Raw genomic sequence first — 11793 nt, 5'->3', positions numbered from 1 at the left:
GTACTACATCATTTTCTGCTTTATTGGCAAGGAAATTTAACATTGCTGGCTATGGATGGAGGAGGGAAGGGCAGAGAGGGACAAGAATGGACATGGATGGGAAGGCAGGACCCAGGGAGAGAGAAGAAATTGCTGGAAATGGATATAGAGCAAGAAATGAAGAAGAAAGGAGGAAAGTAAAGAAATAAATGGAAAGGAAGCCCTGGAAATGGAGTTAAGAGGACAGATAGCAGCAGACTCAGATACTGGGCCAGCATGATCGGAAAAAGAAAGTCACCAGACAACAAAGGTAGAAAAAAATCATTTTATTTTCATTTTAGCGTTTGGAATATGTCCACTTTGAGAATTTACATCTGCTATCTTATTTTGCAATGTATAGCAAGTTGTTTCTAAGAATATTGCTGACAATTCCTGTCAGTGTGGCAAGTGGTGAGCGATCATTTTCACCGGGGGGGGGGGGGGGGGGGGGGCGCCAACTGATAGTCTGCAGGGGGGCACCAGAGACCCTAGGCACGGCCCTGGATTTGCTTATAGCAAGTGAAAGTGAAAAAGAGTATAAAGACATTGTAAAGTGTTTAAATCAGAATGTTGAAATAACTGAACTTGGAAATGTGTCATACTATTTAGGTATGAATATTGAAAAACAGAAAGATGGTTCTTATTTAATAAGTCAGAAACAAAAGATTAATGATCTTATTGAAAGTATGGGTATGCAGGAAGCACACTCAGTAGGTTCACCTATGACCACAGATTTTCAGAGGGATGAAACTGAAAGGGAACCATTACCAGATAACATTCTATACAGATCTGCAATAGAAAAACTTTTGTATCTAACTACCACTTACAGAGTTGATATAGTGAATGCTGTAGGAATTTTAAGTAGAAGAGTGAACAAGCCTACTAAGACTGACTGGACTGCTGTAAAAAGAGTGGTAAGATATTTGAAAGGTACAATTGACTGTAAATTGGTGATTCCAGTAAATAGTAATCAGAAATTGATTTGTTACTGTGATTCTGATTGGGCTGGAGATCATTCAGATTCCAAATCCACAAGTGGGTATGTGTTTATGTATGGAAAAGCATCTATTTCATGGGCAAGTCATAAACAAACCATTGTAAGTTTATCATCCACAGAAGCAGAATATGTTGCTGTGTCTGAAGCATGTCGTGAACTAATGTGGATAGAAAAACTGTGTACAGATTTTGGTATAGAACAGCAGAGACCGATACAGATTTTTGAAGACAATCAAAGCTGTATAAGGTTGTCAATAAATGACAGGGTACAGTCTAGAACAAAACATATTGCAACAAAATTCCATAATGTCAGAGAATTGTCAAGGCAAGGAGTAATAAGTTTGCAATATAAACAAACTGACCAAATGATTGCTGATATCTTGACGAAACCGCTAGCTGTAAGAAATTTTGAAAATCTACGAGAAAAGCTAGGACTGTATGTATATAAATAAATATATAAGAATTGAATTGTTGGACAATAATGCATGTGAAAGGGTATGTAGGAATATGTGAAAGACAAGTGCTGCATGCATTAACTGTCAACAATTCTATGAGCTATGATGTCATTGGATATAGTGTAATGTCTTGTGGGTGTGTCTGAGTCACTCTAGTTGCTCTGAGAGTGAGTCAGTCTGTGTCAGCATAAGATGGTGTTAGCAATCTCTCTTCAAGCTATATGATAACCAACTGACAGAAATTTTGTATTCAGTAGTTTTACCATGTCTACTGCAAGTATGATGTAAATAGTTATCTGAAGAAACTGTAAGTAAACATCATTTTTGTTTGGAAGTTAAAGAAGAGAGAGTAATTGAATCTTTTATTCAAGAGTCTGTGTGAAAGAGAGAGAGAGAGAGAGAGAGAGAGAGAGAGAGAACAAAAAAATGGGAGTTAACACTTCTAAAGATCTGCTGCATATGGGCTAAATCTGCTGAAGTAAAAGTCTATTTTTTCATTTCTCCCCATCAGCCTCACCAATCTACTACATTTCTTTGAAGGGGTGAATGAACATGTGGATAAAGGTGCTCCGGTCGATATTGTGTATCTGGATTTTCAAAAAGCCTTTCCTTTTTGGTTTGTTTTTGACCAACACCCCTGGGTACCCATGCCTGTACCCCTAGCTCCAGAAGTCCCTGCAGTTACGAAGACTATCACTTCACTGACTCAGATTTGGAAAACTACCAGGGACCTCCTACTTCAAACCCCCCAGAGAGTCAAGCAACAAGCCGACAAAAAGAGACACTCTGCACCCCGCTTCCAGATAGGAGATTTGGTATGGCTTTCCACATGGAATCTACGCTATAAAACACCTTCAACCCAGTTTGCTCCTTGCTTCATTGGGCCCATCAGATTGGCTACGTCACATACCAACTAAAACTTCCAGTTCACTTGCAAACCCACAACACCTTTCGTGTTGTCCTTGCTGAAACCACTGGTATTGAGGATGTTGACTAAGGTTTCCCTACACTGCTACCAATTGAAATGGACCCCAATGAGTATGAAGTACCAGGGTATTCCCTCGCAAACCCAGGCTTGGGCACAGGAGGGGCTGTTGGGGAGGAGGTATTATCACAGCTGTGATCCTGGCCCCACCCAATACTTACCACTAGTGGTCTGGTGGATGGTGTCCTCCGTCATTCCACAGCTGTTGTGCACACTCCCTAGGTTGCTCACACGCACCAGTTCACTTGTTATCGGGCCAGCAGCAGGACGACGGAGGGAAGTGCTGGAGTGACATCAGGGGCCTGGGTGCTCTTAAGGGAACCCAGGCCCACCTTGAGTGCTTTCTCAACTGGTTTCCTAGTTCCTGCCAAGTCGGCTTGCCTCATGGTTCCTGCTTGCCAATTCCGCTTGTCTCCTGGTTCCTACCTTGCATTCTCTCTGCCACCTTCGGAACTGACCTGTCTGCCATGGTCAGGTACTGGCTACTGTTCCAGGGCTCACCACTCAAGATCACAACAGCTTCACAACAGAAAATAAGGAACCTGTGGAGGACTATCTGACTAATAACTCTTAACTAATCCTTGACATTCTATTTGTATACTATTTCTTTTCTTTTTGTTGGACTGACTTGGATTCATTCATTTAGGTCTTCTTTTAGAAAGGCGTGCTAGTGATTCCTGCGCGGTAAAAGAAAGGCAGCCCATGCAGTTCCTATGGACTTCCTCATTTACTGCAGCTTTATAAAAGAGGACCTTACTGTAATGTCTTCTTCCCCTTTTTTACAAAGTCGCGTTAGCGGCTGCCAGTGTGGTAATTCCAACACAGCCCATTCAAAGTGAATGGGCTGTGTCAGCAATACCGCGCGGCAGCTGCTAGTGCAGCTTTAAAAAGGGGGGTTTATAAGTACTGTTTTTGTTCGTATTTTTCTTTGTTATACCTATGAACAATATATACTGATACAACCTAAACATTTATTCTTCTTCTTTTCCATTTTGTATGTGAATTATATAAAACTAGTAAAAAAGGCCCGTTTCTGACACAAATGAAACAGGCGCTAGTAAGGTTTTCCTCGGAGTGTGTATGTTTGAGAGTGTGTGTGAGTGACTGTGTGTGAGAGAGAGAGAGAGAGAGAGTGAATGTGCGAGTGTGTGTGTGTGTGACAGAGAGAGAGTGAGACTGGGTGCGAGTGTGTCTGTGAGAGTATGTGTGTGTGCCATGGGCCTCCCCTCCCTCCCTCCGAGTTCCAGGGTCGTCCCCTCTCCCTCCCTCTGAGTTCCAGGGTCATCCCCCCTCTCTCCCTCACTCCGAATGCCTCTCTCTCCTCCCTCCCTTCCTTCGTGCGGCCACACTAGGCATACCTTTGCTGGCAGCCAATAAATGGACTGCCACCACTCCCAACGTCTTGCTCTGAGCAGCATGCTGGAACTTCTCTTACATGCTCGAGAAGTCCCAGCCTGCTGCCCAGAGCTGGAAACAAGGAGTGGGGAGCAGCAGCAGTCTATTTACTTGGCTGGCAGGGCTCAGCATCCCCACCAGCAAAGTAAATGAGAATTCAGCAGGGGGCCCAAGCCCACATTTTGGGAGCCAGTTGTTAAAGTAGCCATGGAGGGCCCTACTTTAACAACCGGCTCCCAAAATTCTTAAAAACGTAACAACCGGCTCTTGCGAGCCTGTGAGAGCCTGCTCCAGCACACCACTGGCCGGGGCCCACCCACTTAGGGCTCAGGCCCATCCAACAGTAGCACATGGTAATGAAAATGCTGCTCTCCACAATACTGGCACCTTCACATGCTCAGTTTTCAGTGCCTGCCTGCTGCAGACTACCAAGGTGGAGACTGGAGAGAGGCATTTTCCCATCAGCTAAGATATTTTTTCGGTGTGGAGGTGGGGGAGAGAACATTTGGTGCCCACCCACATCTTGCCTAAGCCCACCCAAAATCTGCTGTCTGGCTACGCCCCCGCTGCTGTTTCTATCAGCTACACCTTTTTTTTTTTTTTTAAAGCTGTTGTAGTGATGTTCAATTTTTATTTTGTATAATGGACTCACTCTGTCTTCATCCAACTACCTTGGCTGATACCGACTCCAGTTTTCAGTCTAATCTCCTTGTTCTTCCCCTTCCATCCCTCAAATCTGCTTTTCTTTAGCAGCCCCTGCAGCAATAACAGGCTGCCCGAGCCGGTGCCGAATGCTTCCCTCCTCTGCCGCGTCCCACCCTCGTGTACACAGGAAGTTGTTGTGTCAGAGGGGCGAAGCAGAAGGAAGCATTCAGCGATGGCTCAGGCAGCCTGTCAGCGCTACAGGGCAGCAAGGAGGGGCCGCTAAAGAAAGCAGGTTTGAGGGATCGAGGGAAGGGGGAAAGGGAAAGCGAAAGAGGTGTCTGCTAGACTCGGGCGGGGGGATGGTTTTGGTATGGGGGGGAGAGAGAGAAGAGTTAGTTATGCCTCCAAGACAAGTTTAAAATAAAATCCATGGTGCTGTATGGCGGCTCAGCAGCAAGAGAGATAGGCGCTGTTTTCCCTTGAAATCTGATTGGGGGAGCGGTTGCTCCCCTTGCGCCCCACCTAGCTACGCCACTGTTCCCACCCACCCCTAGGACAACTCTTCATTTATAGTCAGTTATTATAATTAGGGTAACAAGCAAGGAGTGCTGTTACAGAGTTTTAAATACATTTCATTAACATCTAAGAAGGAATCACTAAATAAATCATACAATATACTATATAAACTAAAAGAAGTTTTTATATTAGGCTAATACCCTTAATACTGTAGCAAGTTTTAAATTATTGAAAAACTCAAAAACACTAAGATGGAGTCAGCAGTCCAGCAGCGAGAAGGGTGCTATCCAGTCTTTTGCATTGAGTGTCACATGTATGATTATCTCCCAGTTGGTGAGATGTCATGTGTGTGTGCCCAATGCAAAGAGCTCCTGGCTCTCGGAGGACGTGTCCGTTCTCTTGAGGCTAGAGTAGCAGACTTGGTGGAGCTGAGGGAGACAGAGAGGTACATAGAGACGACCTACATGGATGTTGTAGAGAAGCCCCACCTCCAGTCTGGTAGCCCCTGTGCTACCTTGGAGGAGGGAGGTCTCCTAGAAGGAGAGCATCACCCTGGTGAAGTAGGAAGTACTCCTGTAGCCAGGACCTGCCCACTAGGGGATGTACTAGCCTCTCGCACCGAGGATATGTCTCCAAGTGTTGCCAGGGAGGGAAGGGTTAGGACAGCGGTTGTAGTTGGTGATTCAATCATTAGGCATATAGATAGCTGGGTGGCTGGTGGACGTGAGGATCGCCTGGTCACTCGCGTGCCTGGTGCAAAGATGGCGGACCTCACGTGTCACCTAGATAGGATTTTAGATAGTGCTGGGGAGGAGTCGGCTGTCTTGGTACATGTGGGTATCAATGACATAGGAAAATGTGAGAAAGAGGTTCTGGAAGCTAAATTTAGACTCTTAGATAGAAAGCTCAAATCCAGAACCTCTAGGTTAGCATTTTCTGAAATGCTACCCGTTCCACATGCAGGGCCCAAGAGACAGGCAGAGTTCCGGAGTCTCAATGCATGGATGAGACGATGGTGCAGGGAGGAGGGTTTTAGATTTGTTAGGAACTGGGCAACATTCTGGGAAGGGGAGCCTATTCCGAAAGGATGGGCTCCACCTTAACCAGGGCGGGACCAGGCTGCTGGCATCGGCATTTAAAAAGGAGATAGAGCAGCTTTTAAACTATAAACGGGGGGAAGGCCGACAGTCACTCAAAAGCGCATGGTTCGGGACAAGGTATCTTTCAAAGATATCACCAAAACAGGGAAGATAGGGTATCCTGATAGTGAGGTTGCAAAAGAGACCATAGTAGATCAGGTATCCTTAAATAAAAATAAAAAACAGACAGAAGATTGCAAATTAATACTGTCAAGTACTGAGCATGATGTAAATTGGAACAACAAACATAGTTTGAAATGTCTATATGCGAATGCCAGGAGCCTAAGAAATAAGATGGGAGAGTTAGAATATATTGCACTAAATGAAAAATTAGATATAATAGGCATCTCTGAGACCTGGTGGAAGGAGGATAACCAGTGGGACACTGTCATACTGGGGTACAAATTATATCGCAGTGATAGGGTGGATCGAATTGGTGGAGGGGTAGCATTGTATATTAACGAGAGCCTTGAATCAAATAGATTGAAAATTCTGCAGGAAACAAAACACTTCTTGGAATCACTATGGATTGAAATTACTTGTGTAAAGGGGAAAAGGATAGTGATAGGAGTGTACTACCGTTCGCCTGACCAGGTGAACAGATGGATGCAGAAATATTTAAGGAAATTAGGGACGCAAACAAACTGGGCAACACAATAATAAAGGGTGATTTCAATTACCCCAAAATTGACTGGGTAAATGTAACATCGGGGCACGCTAGGGAGGTAAAATTCCTTGATGAAATCAAGGACTGCTTTATGAAGCAGCTGGTACAAGAGCCAAAAAGAGAAGGAAAAATTCTAGATCTAGTCCTTAGTGGAGCGCATGATCTGGTGCGGGAGGTAATGGTGCTGGGGCCACTTGATAACAGTGATCATAATATGATCGGATTTGATATTAGCTTTGAAGTAAGTATACATAGGAAATCAAATACGTTAGTGTTTAACTTTAAAAAAGGAGACTATGATAAAATGAGAAGAATGGTAAAAAAAAAAACTTTAGAGGAGCGCCTGTGAGGGTCAAAAATTTACATCAGGTGTGGATGCTGTTCAAAAACACCATCCTTGAAGCCCAGGCCAAATATATTCCGCGTATTAAAAAAGGAGAATGGAAGACCAAACGACAGTTGGCATGGTTAAAAAGGGAGGTGAAGGAAGCTATTAGAGCTAAAAAAAAATCCTTCAGAAAATGGAAGAAGAAACCAACTGAAAATAATAAGAAACAGCATAAGCAACATCAAGTCAAATACAAAGCGCTGATAAGGAAGGCTAAGAGGGACTTTGAAAAAAAGAGTGTGTTGGAGGCCAAAACACATAGTAAACATTTTTTTAGGTATATTAAAAGCAGGAAGCCGGCAAAAGAATCAGTTGGACCGCTAGATGACCGAGGAGTAAAAGGGGCGATCAGGGAAGACAAAGCTGTAGCGGAGAGCAGTGGCGTAGCCAGACCTGAGATTTTGGGTGGGCCCAGAGCTAATATGGGTGGGCACGCACTGTCTATATAAGTATGAGTAGTGTCTCTTGGGATCCTACAAAATAATGCCTTAGAATTCACTTGATGCCTAACAGCTGCCCTGCATCAGTATAACCACATACATCCTTAATGGAAAAATTGATATTTTTAAATATAATTACATTATCCCACAATCTCTCCACTGCAAAATGCTATACACAAACTTGTGCAAAAACACACTCATATCCTTACTAAACCATAACAGCACTAATTCCAAGGACAGGACGAGCTACAACCTTATGCTTGAAAAGGCAGAACTGTAATTACACTAGGCTCTAAGACACCAATACACTACCTTGTGAAAAAAAAAGCAAAACAAAAAGGGCTGCAAATACTACACGCTAGCAGAATACTGCACCTTGATCACACATGAAAAACACATGACACAACAGACATGACACAAGGAACTAGAAATCAAAAAATATGAAGGCAAAATACTGAACTGGAAAGTTCAAGAAGTCAGATTCAGCATGCAGCAATACCAGAAAAATTGAAACTTACATGCAAAATATCACAGATTCACATTTCCAAAAGCTGACATATTCCAATTAATAAATTCTGAATAAAATACTTTTTTCTACCTTTGTTGTCTGATCTATTCGCTTTGGTCCCAGTGTCTTCTGTTTTATGCAGTGTCTTCTTTCCATCTGATATTTTTTCTCTCACCATGTCCACCATCCTCCTGTGTCCTTATGTGTCTTGTACCATCTGTAGCCCTGTCCCTATCCTTCCTCGAGTTTCAGTATCTGCCCTCAACGTGCTCCAAACCAGCCCTTAAACTCAGCAGTTTTCCCTCCATCCATATCCAGCATTTCTCATGTGCTTCTACTTCCTCTGTCTTCCCTCCCCTCCATCCTTGTCCAACATTTTTCTCTCTCTTCCCTGCCCTCCACTCCATCCATGTCCAGCATTTCTCCTCTCTTCCCTCCCCTCCATCCATGCAAATCTCCTCCCTGACTTCTCTCCCCTTCCTCCAGCCATCCATCCAGCAACTCTCCATTCTCCCCTGCCCTCTCCTCCATCCACCCATATCCAGCAAATGTCCTCTGTCCCCTGCATTCATCCATCCATGTTCAGCAATTCTCCTCTCTCCCCTGCCCTCTCCTCCATCCATCCATACCCAGCAAATTTCCTCTTTCCCCTTTCCCCTCCATCCATCCATGTCCAGCAATTTTCCTCCTTCCCCTGCCCTCCGCTCCATCTCCAGCAATTTCTATTCTCTCCCCTGCCCTCCTCTCCATCCATCCATGTCCAGCAACTCTCCATTCTCCCCTGCCTTCTCCTCCATCCATCTCCAGCAAATTTCCTCTCTCCCCTGCCCCCTCCATCAATCCCTGTTGTCCGGCAATTCTCCTCTCTCCCCTGCCCATCCTGTTTCTTTCAATCCCCTTCCCCATTCTATCCGGCATCTCCCCCGCCCCACCCTCAAAAGAACGACAACGTGGATGCAGCAGCTCACAGGTTTGCTTGCCCTGTGTTTTGAGTGAACAGCGACGGCTGCGCGGGGGAGTGGAAACCAAATCACTTCCTTCCTTGCAATGGACTAGATGGGCAGGCTGGCTGGCTCACTTACACACACTCCACTCCCGAAGTTGCAGCGTAAAAGCAGCAAGCAGCGAGCCAGTCTTGATTCCATCCTTCACTTCCTGCCCTCTCTCTGCGCCGTCCCGCCTTCCTCTGATGTCATTTCCTTTTGGGCGGGCGGGACGCTGAGAGGGCAGGAAACGAAGGACGGAGTCCAGACTGGCTCACTGCTTGCTGCTTTTACGCCCGCTCGCCGCTGCGGGCAAAAAACTAAGTCGTCGTCGTCGTTGTCGTGGAAGGTGAGGGTTGCAAAAGACTGGGTGGGCCTGGGCCCACCCAGGCCCACCCGTAGTTACGCCCCTGGCGGAGAGATTAAATGAATGCTTTGCTTCAGTCTTCACCGAGGAAGATTTGGGTGGAATACCAGTGCCAGAAATGGTATTCGAAGCTGACGAGTCGGAGAAACTTAATGACTTCTCTGTAAACCTAGAGGATGTAATGGGGCAGTTCTACAAACTGAAGAGTAGCAAATCTCCTGGACCGGATGGTATTCATCCCAGAGTACTGATAGAACTGAAAAATTAACTTGTGGAGTTATTGTTAGTAATATGTAATTTATCCTTAAAATCGAGCATGGTACTGGAAGATTGGAGGGTGGCCAATGTAACGCTGATTTTTAAAAAAGGTTCCAGAGGAGAACCAGGAAATTATAGACTGGTGAGCTTGACGTCAGTGCCGGGCAAAATGGTAGAGACTATTAAAGAACAAAATTACAGAGCATATTCAAAAGCATGGATTAATGAGACAGAGGGGCATAATCGAACGGCGCCGGCCATCTATATGGCAGCATTTGTAGTGCACTGGTCCCCCTCACATGCCAGGACACCAACCGGGCGCCCTAGGGGGCACTGCATTGGACTTCAAAAATTGCCCCCAGGTGCATACCTCCCTTACCTTGGGTGCTGAGCCCCCCAAATCCCCCCCAAAACCCACTCCCTACAACTCTATAGCACTACCATACTCCTAAGGGGTGAAGGGGGGCAACTATATGTGAGTACAGTGGGCTTTGGGGGGGGGGTTTGGAGGGCTCCCATTTACCACCACAAGTGTAACAGGTAGGGGGGGGGATGGGCCTGGGTCCACCTGCCTGAAGTGAACTGCACCAACTAAAAACTGCTCCAGGGACCTGCATACTGCTGTCATGGAGCTGCGTATGACATCTCAGGCTGGCAAAAAAATTATTTTTATTCTTATTTTGTTTTTTGGGTGGGAGGGGATTGGTGACTACTGGGGGAGTAAGGGGAGGTCATCCCCAATTCCCTCTGGTGGTCATCTGCTCAGTTGGGCACTTTTTGAGGCTTGGTCCTAAAAATAAATGGACCAAGTGAAGCCGGCGAAGTGCTCGTCAGAGCTGGCCTTTTTTCCATTATCGGCCAAAGCTGGCCATCTCATAACCACGCCCCCGTCCCGCCTTCCATACCCTGCAGAAACGCCCCCTTTAACTTTGGCCAGCTCTGCGATGGAAAGCAGTTGGAGCCGGCCAAAATCGGCTTTCGATTATACCGATTTGGCCGGGTTCAGGAGATGGCCGTCCATCTCCCGATTTGTGTCGAATGATGGCGGCGATCTCCTTCGAAAATAAGCAGGAAAGTCAACATGGATTTAGTGAAGGGAAATCATGCCTGACCAATCTACTGCATTTCTTTGAAGGGGTGAACAAACATGTGGATAAAGGTGAGCGGGTTGATATTTTGTATCTGGATTTTCAGAAATACCTCATGAAAGACTCCAGAGGAAATTGGAGAGTCATGGGATAGGAGGTAGTGTTCTATTGTGGATTAAAAACTGGTTAAAAGATAGAAAACAGAGAGTAGGGTTAAATGGTCAGTATTCTCAATAGAGAAGGATAGTTAGTGGGGTTCCCCAGGGGTCTATGCTGGGACCGCTGCTTTTTAACAAATTTATAAATGACCTAGAGAGTAACTAGTTGGGTAATTAAATTTGCTGATGACACAAAGTGAGGCCCTTACGAGGCTGGGAGACTGGGCATCTAAATGGCAGATGATGTTTAATGTGAGCAAGTGCAAAGTGATGTATTTGGGAAAGAGGAACCTGAATTATAGCTACGTCATGCAAGGTTCCATGTTAGGAGTCACGGACCAAGAAAGGGATCTAGGTGTTGTCGTTGATGATACATTGAAACCTTCTGCTCAGTGTGCTGCTGCAGCTAAGAAAGCAAATAGAATGTTAGGTATTATTAGGAAAGGAATGGAAAACAAAACTGGGATGTTATAATGCCTTTGTATCGCTCCATGGTGCGACCGAACTGAGGGGAGATATGATAGAGGTCTATAAAATAATGAGTGGACTGGAACGGGTAGATGTGAAGCGTCTGTTTACGCTTTCCAAAAATACTAGAACTAGGGGGCATGCGATGAAGCTACAATGTAGTAAATTTTAAAACTAATCGAAGAAAATATTACTTCACTCAACGTGTAATTAAACTCTGGAATTTGTTGCCAGAGAATGTGAAAAAGGCGGTTAGCTTAGCGGAGTTTTAAAAAGGTTTGGACGGCTTCCTAAAGAAAAAGTCCATAGCAGAGACGTA

This window comes from Microcaecilia unicolor, chromosome 5 (assembly GCF_901765095.1).
Source record: "Microcaecilia unicolor chromosome 5, aMicUni1.1, whole genome shotgun sequence".
NCBI classification, from domain to species: Eukaryota; Metazoa; Chordata; class Amphibia; order Gymnophiona; family Siphonopidae; genus Microcaecilia; species Microcaecilia unicolor.
Note: the sequence above shows the minus strand (reverse complement) of the source record.